Source organism: Chelonia mydas, chromosome 9 (assembly GCF_015237465.2).
Source record: "Chelonia mydas isolate rCheMyd1 chromosome 9, rCheMyd1.pri.v2, whole genome shotgun sequence".
Taxonomy (NCBI): Eukaryota; Metazoa; Chordata; order Testudines; family Cheloniidae; genus Chelonia; species Chelonia mydas.
In genome coordinates this window covers 93,164,146-93,177,950 of record NC_057855.1, presented here as the reverse complement: position 1 = coordinate 93,177,950, position 13,805 = coordinate 93,164,146, and the positions used below count along the sequence as shown (strand labels likewise).

The window sequence follows — 13,805 nt, the reverse complement described above, 5'->3', positions numbered from 1 at the left end:
GCTCCCTCCCCCTCAAATCGTTCATCTTCTCTTAAAGAGTTCTCTAGAGATTCCAGGACTTTATCTAAATTTTATATGTAGATTCGTGGGATTTAAATGTTCTCTCATGATAGGATTTTCTCCTGCTATCTCAGCAACACGATGTTGCAAATGCTATGCCAATCATCTGGAGCTGCATTGCATAGGACCTTAAAAACAGATCATCTCATTTATTTCAGGGGAATGAGGGCCAACCATTAGGACATGTCTGGGACAGGTCAGATACTATGGCACCTCTGCTCAACAAAACATGCAAGTCATTGTCCCGGATTGGCAGATGTATTGAGATCTTTCCATATCGTGAGTAGCTCTAAAATTGCACAAACTAATAGAAAAGGAGTACTTGTGGCACCTTAGAGACTAACCAATTTATTTGAGCATAAGCTTTTGTGAGCTACAGCTCACTTCATCGGATGCATTCAGTGGAAAATACAGTGGGGAGATTTATATACATAGAGAACATGAAAAAATGAGTGTTATCATGTGGGGTGGGGGGAAGAAAGCCTTTTGTAGTGATAATCAAGGTGGGCCATTTCCAGCAGTTAACAAGAATGTCTGGGGAACAGTGTGTGTGTGTGTGGGGGGGATAAACATGGGGAAATAGTTTTACTTTGTGTAAAAACAAACTAATAGGGTCACAACCAAGTCCCATAAACTAATTGCTGTTTCATAGGTACACCTATGTATTCCCAGATCCAAGCTGCATGACAATAACAAGAAGCCTTGGGAAAGCAGCCTGACCAAGTTTGTTTGGAGGGAGGGGGTGTGGAGCAGCGTTAAATCCTTAAGAGGAGACCAAAGAAGTCTGGTATTAAAAGCTGCAGTGCCCAAGAGCCTCAGGGGATTCTCAGACATGCGGCAGCTTGGGAAGAAAAGAGGAAGTAAGGAGTATGCTTTCACAGCAGGAGGTCCTGTTTAACCCAGGAGGAAGAAGGAAACTGGCTACACAGGAGAGAGAAAGACTCCATGATTCAGAACTGAAGCCATATGCGGGAAGGGGTATCCTGTACTCCGTAGAGCCTGCGCTCAAGACTGGTGAGGAAACTGAGGCAGGGATATCTAATTGTTTTGTCTAGGACTGTATATTTCTTTGGCTAACTAAAGTAAAGAGAGATTGTTTATTGGGAACCCTTATAAAGCTTCTTTGTCTGCTTTCACTATCACGTGAACAGTTAAACCCAGAGTCCCAACAAGACTGGAGCTCTGGGAAAGGTGTATTTAAGCTACTGGCGAGTATGGGAGGCCAAAGCACTGGTCCTGGAGGCCTACTGTGGCTGGGCCATGACACTCCATTTCCATGAAGGGAAACAGAAAAACTGCACCCAGGAAGGGTACCAAAGTGACCAATGAAAAAAGACAAGATAGAGATGCAGTCTGCTTAGACCAAAGACCAATAGGATCTGTAACAAAGACAATGCCAAGAGCTTTTACACATGAATCTCATGATTGCGGATGATCTTCACTCAGTAAATGTGGTGGCATCTCTGAGATGCTGAGCGCCTTCAACTATCACTGAAGTCAGCGGGAGTGGAAGCGGTGAAACCCTTCAGGATTTGAATGCATTTCTTTGATCATCCCCATTGATTTTAATTCTCTCCTTCCCTCAGATCTGCCTTCTTTGAGCTTCTTATAAATTAGATTCCATTCTATTCAGTCGCTAGTTTCCCTTTGAGAAGGTCTTCATTTTGTACTTTCCGATCTCTTAATAGAATTCCAGATGCAAATCGTACCAGTAGCATTTCTATTTTTTTCCTGCAAGCAAGGGAAGTAATCAGAACCTGTTGTAATAGCTTCCTTATTCCTCTAAGCTTAAAGATGCTCATATATTAAATAGACATCATTAGCCACAAGAATGTGCAGAGCATAAGAAAACAAATAACCACATGACAAAAACACCAGAGGAATATGGAGTGAATGCGTCTAGTCCATTCCTAACCCTCACCCTTGTGACTAGTTATGTCACCACATGCAGTAATCAGGGCTGGTTCCTGTGTTGCCAAGCCTGCAGCCACATAGACTCAAGAGCTGATCAAAAGAGAGGAAGGAAATGGGATTGCAACAATTATTTTTTCCTAGTTTTGAAAATGTAAAAAGCTTTTGTCTGTTCCATTTGCTGTAGAGCAGGCCAAAGAATTTCACAACATTGTCAACATTCTTTTTCGTTCAGTCAAAACATTCAGGAAAGTTTTGAATTTCAAGCAGCTACAGGGTCAGCCAATGCAAGTGCAAGGTTTACCGTCCAGCTGAGTAGCACTGATTTTAGTGTCACCAGGACGCAGCCTATTGGAAACATCAGTGATGCCTGACAAGTTGTAGGTGCTAAAGAGGGTTTTCTTCCTAGCCACGTGCAGGGATTCATTTCCAGCAACCATCCTTCGCTTCTCTTGGGGACACACTATACTAACTGTCCTGCAAGTCCAAAGACAACTAAGTTCAGAGTCTCTTACCCTGTGTGCACCTGGGTAGAGGGTGCTGCAGATGGCATCTGAGCCCAGGATCCAGACAGTGAACTCATCCACTATTTTATTTAATCAGGAAATCGAGCCTTTAAGAACCAGATTTCAGTACCTCCCTCCAGGACTGACAACTCCTCGGTCCGAAGGGAGTGTATTTTACATCCCTTAAAAGGGAGTCCAGTTAACTCTCCCATCAGCACTGACTCAGGACAGCATGTAAGAACATTCAACTTAAGCACATGCCTCAAGTTAAGGATGTGCTAAAGGACCTGACTCTGGAAGACACCTATTCAGGAAAGCACGTAAGCATGTGTTGAACTTTGAACACATGCTTAGTGCTGTTCTGAATTGGGGCCCGATTGCTGTCCTGTTTAGGAAAGCTTTGCTGAATCAGGAGCCTTTGCCCGATACATATATAACACCGACATACTCCTGTCATCGGAATGCAGGCTCAAACCTGGGACCTCTGGAGCTAAATGCACGAGCCTCTAGTGCAAGAGCTAAATGCCACATGGTCCTTAGCTAAGGCTGTAGAGCAGACTCATTAATCTCTAAGTGGTCTCGGTGCCATTACATGGGACAGAGCACCAAGCCCAGGAGTTGTGGGGGTTACACATACATCCGGGGTATGATGCTCCAGTGGTGTGGAGTGTCGAACTTTGATGACAGAGCATTGTGAGATGTTGGGGCATTAGCCCTCTAATGCAGAGCTACCTGGGAAATGTCACAAAGCCCCCCTTCTCCTGTTTGTAATAGGAACTCTGTGCACTGTTCCCCTAACGCCCTCCCGTGTTCTGGCCGCAATCCCCATCTCCTCCTCTAGCATGGCCTAGCAGTTTGGTGCAGGTTATATGCTAGATCCTGGGAGTTGTGTATGAGAGAGATGGGGGGATGCAACTGAAAGGATGGGTCCTCAAAGTGTTTGAACTGGCCCTGGTGGCACTTTCTGAAGATGGAATGAGAACTGTCTGCTCTCTGTTAAAATTAAATTCTGATTATTGGAGTTAATTTTGACTCCTTTTTAAAACAGTGTCAAGTAAAACAATGAAGGGAGAAACAATCAAAGTATACAGGCTTTGAAGGATCTGATGGAATTTCAATAGAATCATTATGGTGTTCCACAATATGCTACTACACTCTCCATGATCAAGCATGAAACACATTATCAGTGACATGAGTGGCTACAATAGCTCTTTCAAGCTATTCTAGGCTGGAACAACTAATTCCTGAGACAACCAGCAGGAGGCACTGCACCAGTGAGTCACTCATGTCCACTCATACTTAGGAAATCTTTCATCTGCATATGCACACTAACTCTGCACTGAATGTCAATGGTATTGTTGATTAAAAGTAATTGTTACAGAGATGCAGTGGTAGCTGTTTCCCTCAACCCACTAACAATTGTTTTATTTCTTTATTATTTGAATACCAAAAGATATTCGGCCACCTTTTAAAATAACCCACGGCCAAATTTCATTTTGGAAAATTAAGCATCTTTCACACTATGGCACTGCAAAGAGTATCTGCCACTAAGATCTTTCATCGCTCGCAGTCTCTTCTGTTTAAAAGAAGAGGGACAAGCCGTGTAATGGGGTGGTCACCTGCTCTGGCCCTGAAGGGGTTAAAACAGCCCTGGGAAAGGGCTGCCTCGGGAGAGCCAATAGGGTAGGCTGATTGGAAGGGTAGCCACAGCTAGGGCCATGCCCCAAACAGGCCACAGCTGGCCCTATAAAAGGCCTGTGAGCCAGGAGCTGACACAGAGTCTCTCTCTGGTTCTTGAGAGAGAAGGGCCTGGCTGCTGAGCAGGGTAGCTAGAGTGGAGAAGGGCTGGGGGAAGGCCAGAGGAGCTGGGGAGCTCCAGCCTGGAAACCCCCCAGGCTGCAGGCCTTGCTAAAGGCCAGGAAAGGTACTGGGGCTACAGAGGTGTAGCCTGGGAATAGGCAGAGGCAGCTGGTCCAACCCCCTTGCTGATGATGAGTGGTTTACAGACTGCAGTTTGCCCCAGTGAGCGGGGGTTAGAGGGTGACTGGCAGTAGCCACTGAGGCAAAGAGGGGATAGAGGATTGGGGGTTCCCCTGGGTGGGGAGACCCACATTGTGGGTTACTGCTGGGGGCAGAACCCTGAGGTAGAGGGGCACTGAGGTCTGGGAGGGACATGGGCCTGCAGAGGGCACTCTGGGCCGGAACAACTAATTCCTGAGACAACCAGCAGGAGGCACTGCACCAGTGAGTCATCACCCCGTTACAAGCTGATACAGCATATTGGTAGAAGCCAAGATTCTCAAAAGTGAGTAGAGTTGTTGAGTGCCCCCAACTTAAGATTGTCGTGATGTTCAGAAAATGCTAAGAACCCACCTTCTGAAAATCAGGCCCAGATTAATGGACACAAGTTGGGCATGCAAAGGTAATGGTCACTTTTGAAAATCTTGGTCATATTTTAGTAATTGTAAAAATTTGCCAGTGGGATAAGATTTTGCATTACACTCATACTGAATTATTATGTGTGAGTTGTAAACACAGAGGTTCATAATAGAAATAATGACAGAACTTTAATTATACAGCATGAATAACAATGCTACAACCATATTGGGAGAAAAATAGTCATTTGATCTTGTATGTGCATGAAACCTCAGTAGATGAACAAATTTGTGTTGTTTTAGCTGTTCAAAGTTGGTTCTTTTGAAGGTGCAAGTGGATTATGATAATGCTTTGCACTTTGTTAACACCTTTCATCCAACGATCACAAATTGCTTTACAAATCTTGACTTCTTAAGCCTCATGGCACCCCTGGATAAAAGTAAAGGCTATATGAGGATATATTCTCTTGCTCATCACTAAATACACGATCTGTGTAGGTGGAATGTAGCAGCTGATTTAAAGTGTGCAGCAAAAATACATGAGGTTAAGAGTTTAGGTATGGGAGATAAGTATACTGTATTCAACTGAAGCAAAGTGTAACAGACAAAGTAAATGCTTGAGCTGGAATTGTCAAGGGCATTGAAAAAAATCTCATGGCACCTCTGACAAGAATAAAGGTGGTCTCTCCTGAGATCATGCTAGTCCTAACTATGTATCGGGCAAAATGCTGTTTCACTTTGCTGGTAGTTCCTAAAACAAACCCATTGGGGTTTGGGTCAAACCAAATCAGAAAATTCTTACAAAATTCACTTGGGGTTGAATAAAACTTGTTGGGTCAAACAGGCTTCATTTCTGGGCATTTGAAAAGGGTTACATTTGCAAAACAGGAAGAGGTGGAGAAAGTGGTGGTGCTGCCACCCACCTTATAACTTTTAGCTCTGTAGTTAGCAGGCTCAGCAGGGATGTGGAATATCCAGGTCCACATCCTGCTCCAGATTAAAGTTGCATTGGTACATCATTTTGGGTCAACTGAAAACTATTTTTTGGTGAATAAACTGTTCAAAAAATGTCACCCAGCTCTAGTTAGGACCTCAGTTGCATTCCATCCAAAGATCCAAAACAGTATGCTACATTGACAATGTAAGAAGAAATAAGATACTGGACAGAATTCTTTTCCTTTCTCATTCCATCACTGAAGAAAGTTCAACAAAAGTTTTCCTAAGGTGATTTAGATAGCAGTAAATTTCCAAGAACGATCACACTTCCTGCCTTTGTCCTTGGAACCAACATGCTCAAAAGAATACTTTCACAAAGGGAGGGGCCTGAGTCACAGAGTCTGGCTCTAGATCCTGATCAGAAGAGGCCAGTTGTACACTTTGGTTCTGGCTCTGAATTCCCCCCAAACCTTACAAGGGATTCAGATTCAGAGTTTTGGGTTTGGGCTCCTCTCCACCTCCAGGAATCATGTCCTAGCCCTAGAAATGCTGATGCTGCAATGTTTTCAGCCTGTAGCTTTAGAGAAAAATGGTTAGGGCCCTGAAAATCATATTCATGTGTTGTGGGGATATTGATGGATCCCAGATAACAAAATGTGTGCCTCTCTCCTACTAATTGCTGTAAAGTGCAGCATCTAGAGGAATTCAGGGCTAGTCTATACTAGAAGTTGCACCGATGCAGCTGCCCCGCAGTAGTGCGTCTGGTGAGGACGCGCTATGCCAAGAGGAGAGAGTTCTCCCCTCGGCAGAATAAAACCACCTGCATGAGGCAGTAGCTCTGTCAGTGGGAGAAGCTCTCCCACCAACATAGCACTGGTCACACTGGCGCTTAGGTCAGTGTAATTTACCTTGCTCAGGGAGGGAGCTGAAAAATATACAGAGGGAAAATATACTGGTCTTTCAAAGCAAAGCTCTAGTTTTGCAGGATAAAGCAGAGAAAAAGCCTAACCAAACTTCCCCTCTCCCCACCAGTTTGGTTTTAACAATTGTAAATACAAGAAGAGTTGGGTAATGCATGTTAGAGAAACATTTTGAGATGCCCAAGGGTTTGTGCCAGCTTCAGAATTTTTTGCCCAGATGCCCAGGTTTTCACCACCAGCATTCTGAACAAACTGACCTTCTAGGCTACTTCAGGAAGACAGTCAAACTATTATGAAAAGAAAAGTGACCCTTTCCAACATTACCAACACCTTAGACTTTCTTGCCACTGTGTCTTGGAGCAGCTTCTGCAACACGACAGCCCCAAATGTCTGCTGCTTTTCCAGTCGGAGAAGATTGTGTCATCTATGTCAATCATAACTATCAGACCTTCATTTCACCAGCTACTGTATAGATTGTTCATGTTTATCTATGGAGTTCATTGCAGTGTTGCTACCTCACAAAGAACCCACCCCACAGACTTCTAGCCTTACAGTGGGGGTAGGGTGACCAGATGTCCTGATTTTTATAGGGACAGTCCTGATTTTTGGGTCTCTTATATAGGCTCCTATTACACTCCCCCCCCCCAAACACACCCTGTCCTGATTTTTCACACTTGCTGCCTGGTCACCTTAAGTGGGGAGGGGGGCACAGAAAGCTTGAAAGCATGAAACTGAAGAGGACAAAAGAAAAGGCAAATAAAAAAATCCATTTTAAAGATCTCATGAACTATGTGTCGATCTTGGAGGAGTCTCATCCATGACTCATGAGCACTTTGGGTTGGTACTACGGACACTGTGACCCAGATCAAGTCCAGTTAAATACAGAACTGTATATTTCACGGTTACAAGTCAGTGACTGTCAATGGATAATGTCATCTGCTGCTTTTTAAAAGGCAAAATCTTGCCAAAAAGATCTAGTCTAGGACTTCTAAACCTGAGACATGAAATTGAAAGATTAATCAGAATTTTTTAACTTTGATTAGTGCATTGGAGGAGAACAAATCTCTGGAAGATCTTCTAGGCACATGCCCAGACTAGTAAGGGATTTTTGTCCCATTCACTCCCCCCAAATCTTACCATCATGTGGTAGCAGGGGGAACTAGATTGGGAGACACTTTACTACCAGGAGATTTTTTTTCTTCTGTTAAAGGAATATCCTATATTCAGGCTACCACCACAAATAATCCCAAATGTTTACTCATTAGCATTAACCCTGAGAATAATTTATGAACTACAAATTGATTCTTGGGATGATCATTACAATATCTTGAACATTCATGTGCTATTTTTTAGAATTTTGCAGCCATATGTTTTATTGTCCTAGTTCTCAGATTCATATTAAATCTCTATTCTGAGCTCAATCGTGCACATGCAGTAGTGCAGTGCTAACCATACATAAAAAAACAATTTATACCTGATAGTTGCATCAATACATGATAGACACCGCATATTTAGGAAGTAACGGTGGAGTTATTTTTATTTCATTTACAAAATCCCTCTGGGTGAGATCCTGATAGCCATACTCATTCTGAATATCCCTGTGATGGGGTGTTCACCACACACCATGGCTAAAGGGGCTCAGAAGGGGCTACTTGACAGGATGGGCTGCACCTGGGTGAGGTATTGGCTGGATATACAGCCCTAATACAACCTGATGCCCAGCTGGGCAGGAAGAGGAGGGGCCTGTATAAAGCCAGGGAGAGGAGAGGAGAGGAGAAAGGGGCTCCAGGAGGAGAGAGTTGACCATCACTCTCAGGCAGGAAGGCTGGAACAATTTTTATAGAGGGGGTGCTGAGCCATTGAACCAAACTGTATACCCTGTATATAATGGAAACCACTTCAAGCCAGGGGGTGCAGCAGCACCCCTAGTTCCAACACCTATGCTCTCAGGGTTGAAAGAATGGAATAGGAAGAAGCCTAGGGAAAACAGTAGTAAGGGTTAGACGGCACAGCCCTTAGCTGCTGAGTGTAGGGTCCCTAGGATGGAACTCAATGTAAAGGGCTGGCCTGGGTTCCCCTACCAGCCAATGGGAGAATGGCACGGACAGGGCAGTAGACCTTAGAAGACCGCCCAAGGCAGTAAGTTAGAGAGACTTTGATGCCCCCTCCCATTTCAGGGTACTATAGTGACCTGGCTGGAGGGCCAAGCCACAAAGAGGAAGCTCATCAGCTCATGGAGCGTAAGAGAGGCCACCGAGTGAGAAATTGGGACCAGGAGCGAGAAACCACACAAGGCAGCGTCAAACCATTGGTGAGCTTATCCCCCAGACGAGCCACAAGAAGGTGCCACAATGTTGAGCCCCTTACTGTGTTAACAGTTCAACAGAACTACACATCGGGTGAGTACTGTTTAATGTGAGTAAAGAGATCTGATCTGACCTTCAGGGCCAAATTTAGCCAGCCTTAACTCACATTGAGCAATACCTGAATCCACAGATAGTCTCAGTGAGACTTTCATTCTTGTTACAAAACACTTTAACAGGGCTACATGCAGAGCAAGGCACTAAATATGAGTAAGAATCACCTAATCTGGCATTTAGATTGCCGTCTTTTACATGTGCTTTATTTAGTTAATGTTGTCGTCAAAGTGTGTTGGTTTAGCTGGCCAGCCCAGAACCACATTCTGACATTCTTAGTCAGAGGGTCTAGTAGTCCCACCAATTCTGATTGCAGAATAAAGTACTGGACTACCCAACATGAACATGTGCAGCAGAATCTAGCCCAAAGAGGCAATGAAACCCAGATGAAGGACCTGTGCCCAGGATGCAGTTCAACAGAATTAGTCAGTATATTTTAAAGTTACCATGGGCCAGAAAGGGCCACCCCTTAAATCATGCTAAATAGTACCTTACGCCATATACCTCCCAACCTGTCAAACTGCTAAAACGGCCAGTCTGCTCCTCCACAGATTGAGACAGGGGTGGATGGGCCAAATTTGATAGGCATAGATTCATCGTGCCCGGGGTTGCAACACCTATCAAATCTGGCCTGTCCGTTTCTCTGTAGATGGAGAGTGACAGGGTCAAACCTGAGCGGTGCTCCAATCCTGTGTGCCACGTTGCAATGCCACTTGGTTTGGGGGCTCTCTCAAAGAGGAGGCATGGGGTAAACTGCCTGCAACCTGGACAGGGAGGTTTGGGAGTCAAGGTGGGACATTCCCATGAAACTGAGGACTGTTGGGAAGCATGGCACCCCGTGAGTAACTGCTGATTTATAGGAACTGCCAGTGTCCATCTAGTCCAGCCTCTTGTCCCCACTAGTGGGCAGTGCTGCTGCTTCAGAGGAAGATGTGAGCAGCCCTGCAATATGCAGTTATGGGATCACCTGTAACCAGGGGTTAGTATATCTCCCTCTCTATAGATGCAGGTTATACCTCCTAGCAGGGTGCACTTCAGAAGTAAGGATGCCAGAATCTGGTTCACAGTGCGCTTGTTCGTGCATGCATGTGCAACAATGAATTTTAGCAACTGGCATCTTTGCATGACCAAACATCCAAGGACAGTTCAAGCCCCTAGATCTTTGTAAGTATCTCCTCCTCCTCCTCTTCCTCCCTGCCCCCAAAACTGTAGATCCCAAATAACTCACTTTTTACACTACAAATCAGCTTGTTAAAAAACAAATCACTTCTGTGTACATTTCAAATGATCTGCAGGCCTTTTGCAGCATCAGGCACTGTCACGATGCCTGCAGATGGAATAGTATCTTCATAAAAATGCAAATTATTCCAATTATAACAGCAATCAGAGTCACACAGAGTGAGGGACTCCTCAATTAGAGCTCGTGTGTGGTACTCAACATTCCCACTGAGGCATAGCAGAGGAAAAAACACAACAATTTAAATAAAATAATATTCATCCCATTAGGAATTGTAATGGGAATGGACACTGGGATTAAGTTAAGACTTTGAAATGAACATCCTGGACAAAACGTAGTATTACTTGTAAGTGAAGCTGGGGACTAATCTAAATTCACTAGTGTTCTCATTTCAGCCACTTTTGCCAGGATATTAGGAATCACCACAAGTACGAACTGACAGGTTCCAATCTGTTACTCGTGCAATAACAGCAAATGGGATAGTGGCCATTTTTCTTCAATACACACAAAATGGGCCAAATTCTGCCCCGTTTCTGAGCTTCGGCCAAAAAATACTCACCATAGTTCAGGAAGTAAAAAGGTGGAGTCAAGCTACCTTGGTGTCTCCCAATCTTGAGACTGTTTGGATGCTAGTCCAGACCCTGTCATATGGTAGAAAAGCCTAAAGACTTTGCTATGTACGTGGCTGCCTTATGTGGCTGCGGGGCTTATGTGGCTGCCTTAAATTAATCAGGCAGTCATCAGCCCTGAGGAACTGATCCAGGATCTTTGGATCAGACAGATGTAAGGGATTGGCCAGTGCAGGAGAGATGACTGGTTGAGTCCAGGGGAGGAAGTTTAAGAACTGCTGTAGTTTCCTTATGCCATCAGATGCTTTACACATGGAGAATCCTCTAGAGTCCAGCCATTCTGGCTATGGAAAAGGGGTTACTGCCTGGAGAAATGCAGGTCTACAACTGCACAAATGGATGCACCCCCAAATTTTGAGGGTGCTGTTAGAAGCCACGTGATAATGTGGCCTTGAAAGGTAACATTTAGCACATTAACCTTTATGCAGCACATCCTTTCTTGGCACATAGGTATACTTTAGGGCAGTGGTTCTCAAACTGTGGGTCATGACCTGTTTTAAAGGGGTCCCAAGGACTGGCATTAAACTTACTGGGGCCTGGGGCAAAAGCGTGAGCCACATCACCTGGGACCAAAGCCTGAGGGCTTCAGCCCTGAGTGGCGGAGCTCAGGTTACAGGCTCCCACTTGCAGCTGTAGCCCTTAAGCTTTGGCTTTGGGCCCCCTGCTGGGGCCATGGAGCTTGGGTGAGTGGGCTCAGGCTTTGGTCCTCACTCCTGGGGTCATGTAGTAATTTGTTGTCAGAAGGGGTTCGCAATGCAATGAAGTTTGAGAACCTCTGCTTTAGGGGATGTAACTATATTGTATACGATTCCTATAACAGTTCTTTTGGAAGGGGGCCCTATCATACCATACTGCAATCTGTAATGTACTAGAATGGTAAATAGGCAGGAAAAGTGTGTGTTTGTTTTGCTGGAGTATCTGTTCAAATTCTATACCTCAAAGAAAACTCACCTGGAGTCGTTAAGGTCAAGGCAATGCCAGGGATGGGCTATAGAATGTGAAATTCACATGTAATTGCAGGATGCAGAATTCTTTTCAAAAGCTGTGCATGCCTGAGAGAGATTTCTGTCTTTTGATGGTAAGTCCTTATATCCACAGGACAACTCTGCTGGTTTGACATTGTCATGAAATTAGTCATAATTATTTGTACAGCAGCAGGAAACACTAAAGTGGGCATAACTGTACTTTAGGGTCTCAGAATAATACCTGCTAACATTTTACTATGCTATCATTCAACTTTATTTTCTTAACACAGGGCTCCTACCAGGCAGAGTGCTCTCCTGTATTATACAGGAATGATTTGATCTTGACTCCATGATTAAGATCTTGGCCTAGATGGATGTCCCAGAAGGTCACCGTTGCCATGGCTGGACCAAGGTCTCACACCTATTTGGCTGTAGCAGCCAGTCAAAGAAGCTTTGTACCCTTTGACAATCAGTGTGAACATTGGCAGTATCACTGCCAATGAAACCACAGAGTTCCCCTTCCTACCTACATCACTTGTCTTTTCTCAACTCACCTTGTGCTAACTGCTCTGCACTTAGCAAATTGTTTTCTTCCAGGCACTGAGGCAGCTTGGTGATGGCAAAGACTGCATCAGCAGTAGTGATGGAGTACAGTTACAAATGTTAACTGCATGTTCTTGGCACCAGGGCTAGAGCCGGGTGGAAGTCTTTTGTTGAATCACTTTCTGCCAAATGGTTTTGTTAAAAGGGGGGAGAGGAAAGCCAATTTGTCAAAAAAAGAGTTTGCAAAACATGGCCAAGGTTGATTAATTTTGTGATTCCAAAAGAGTGTTGAGAAGAGTTGCAAAAATATTGTCTGAAGGTTTCATTTAGAGGTTTTCTAAACAAAATTCTGGTTCAAAATGACTTTCCATTTCAAAATTTAAGCTAATTAGCCTGGGCAAAAAGGTTAAACAAAAAAGTTTGACATTGACATTGAAAAGTAGTATTTGCATTGACTTTTTTTCCTATTATTTTCAGGATTGAGTATTCATTCTGATTGAGATGTGGGGGAGGGGGGGAAATTAAACTCTAAAATATAAAACAGGATGGAAGAAGACCATTTCCACCCTTTCTCTGATCAGGGCATCTGATGATCTCTCCAAGCAGTCTCATGGTGCGGAGAGCTCTCATTATATTTGGTTGCTCTTCATGCAATTTTTCTAATTTGTAAATAGGAGAAAAAATGCACTTAGCTCCCAGATTTTCTTTTACATTCACGTTCTCTTTCATGGATTTTAAGTCTTGCATGCGCTGGAGAAATATCAGAGAAAGGAACAAGAAAATGCTTCACCATTTTCTCCTGAGTTGCAGAGAATGTGGGTACATCTCAGACAACTGGAAGAGCTGACTTTTTGTAAAGTAGACATTAATTTGCAGTTCACTTATTATGGTCTTATTACTCAATTAGTTCCAGAGTTAGGTAGCCTACTATTCAATTTTTTTTAAATTCAGGGAGTTCTGTTTCTCATCTCTCCTTGTTCATACAATGTGTCTTCCAGTTTGATAGCATCAGCAAAAGGAAAAAGTCTCATAGCAGTGATAAATCCAAGCTATTGCAGGTGGCAGGATGGGGAATAAAGACACTAGTCTTATTAAAAAGGTGGGGTTGTCTCCCCCACCCCTTTCAGGGTCAAACATTTTGTTTTAATATCTTGAGTGTTAAAAGAATTATTTTGTAATATAGTGGGGGAAGGGGGAACCCACACAATGTCCCTGGATCACTTATTTCACATTTGTTTCCTTTTTAATAGGTTTCTGTGTCTTGGCAGAGGAACCAGGTGTCTGGGTCATAACTCCAAATGTTTTA

At 43.9% G+C, this 13,805-nt stretch overlaps 1 long non-coding RNA gene across 1 annotated transcript; it reads right to left on the bottom strand.

Annotated features, from left to right (window-relative positions):
* Positions 1-1,019: 1,019 nt before the first annotated feature.
* Positions 1,020-12,104, bottom strand: LOC122461815. The gene is made up of 2 exons (XR_006284014.1): positions 11,943-12,104; positions 1,020-1,791 (listed from the first exon to the last, which is right to left on the bottom strand). It is a non-coding gene; the product is annotated as an uncharacterized LOC122461815 (long non-coding RNA).
* Between the last annotated feature and the right edge of the window lie 1,701 nt (positions 12,105-13,805).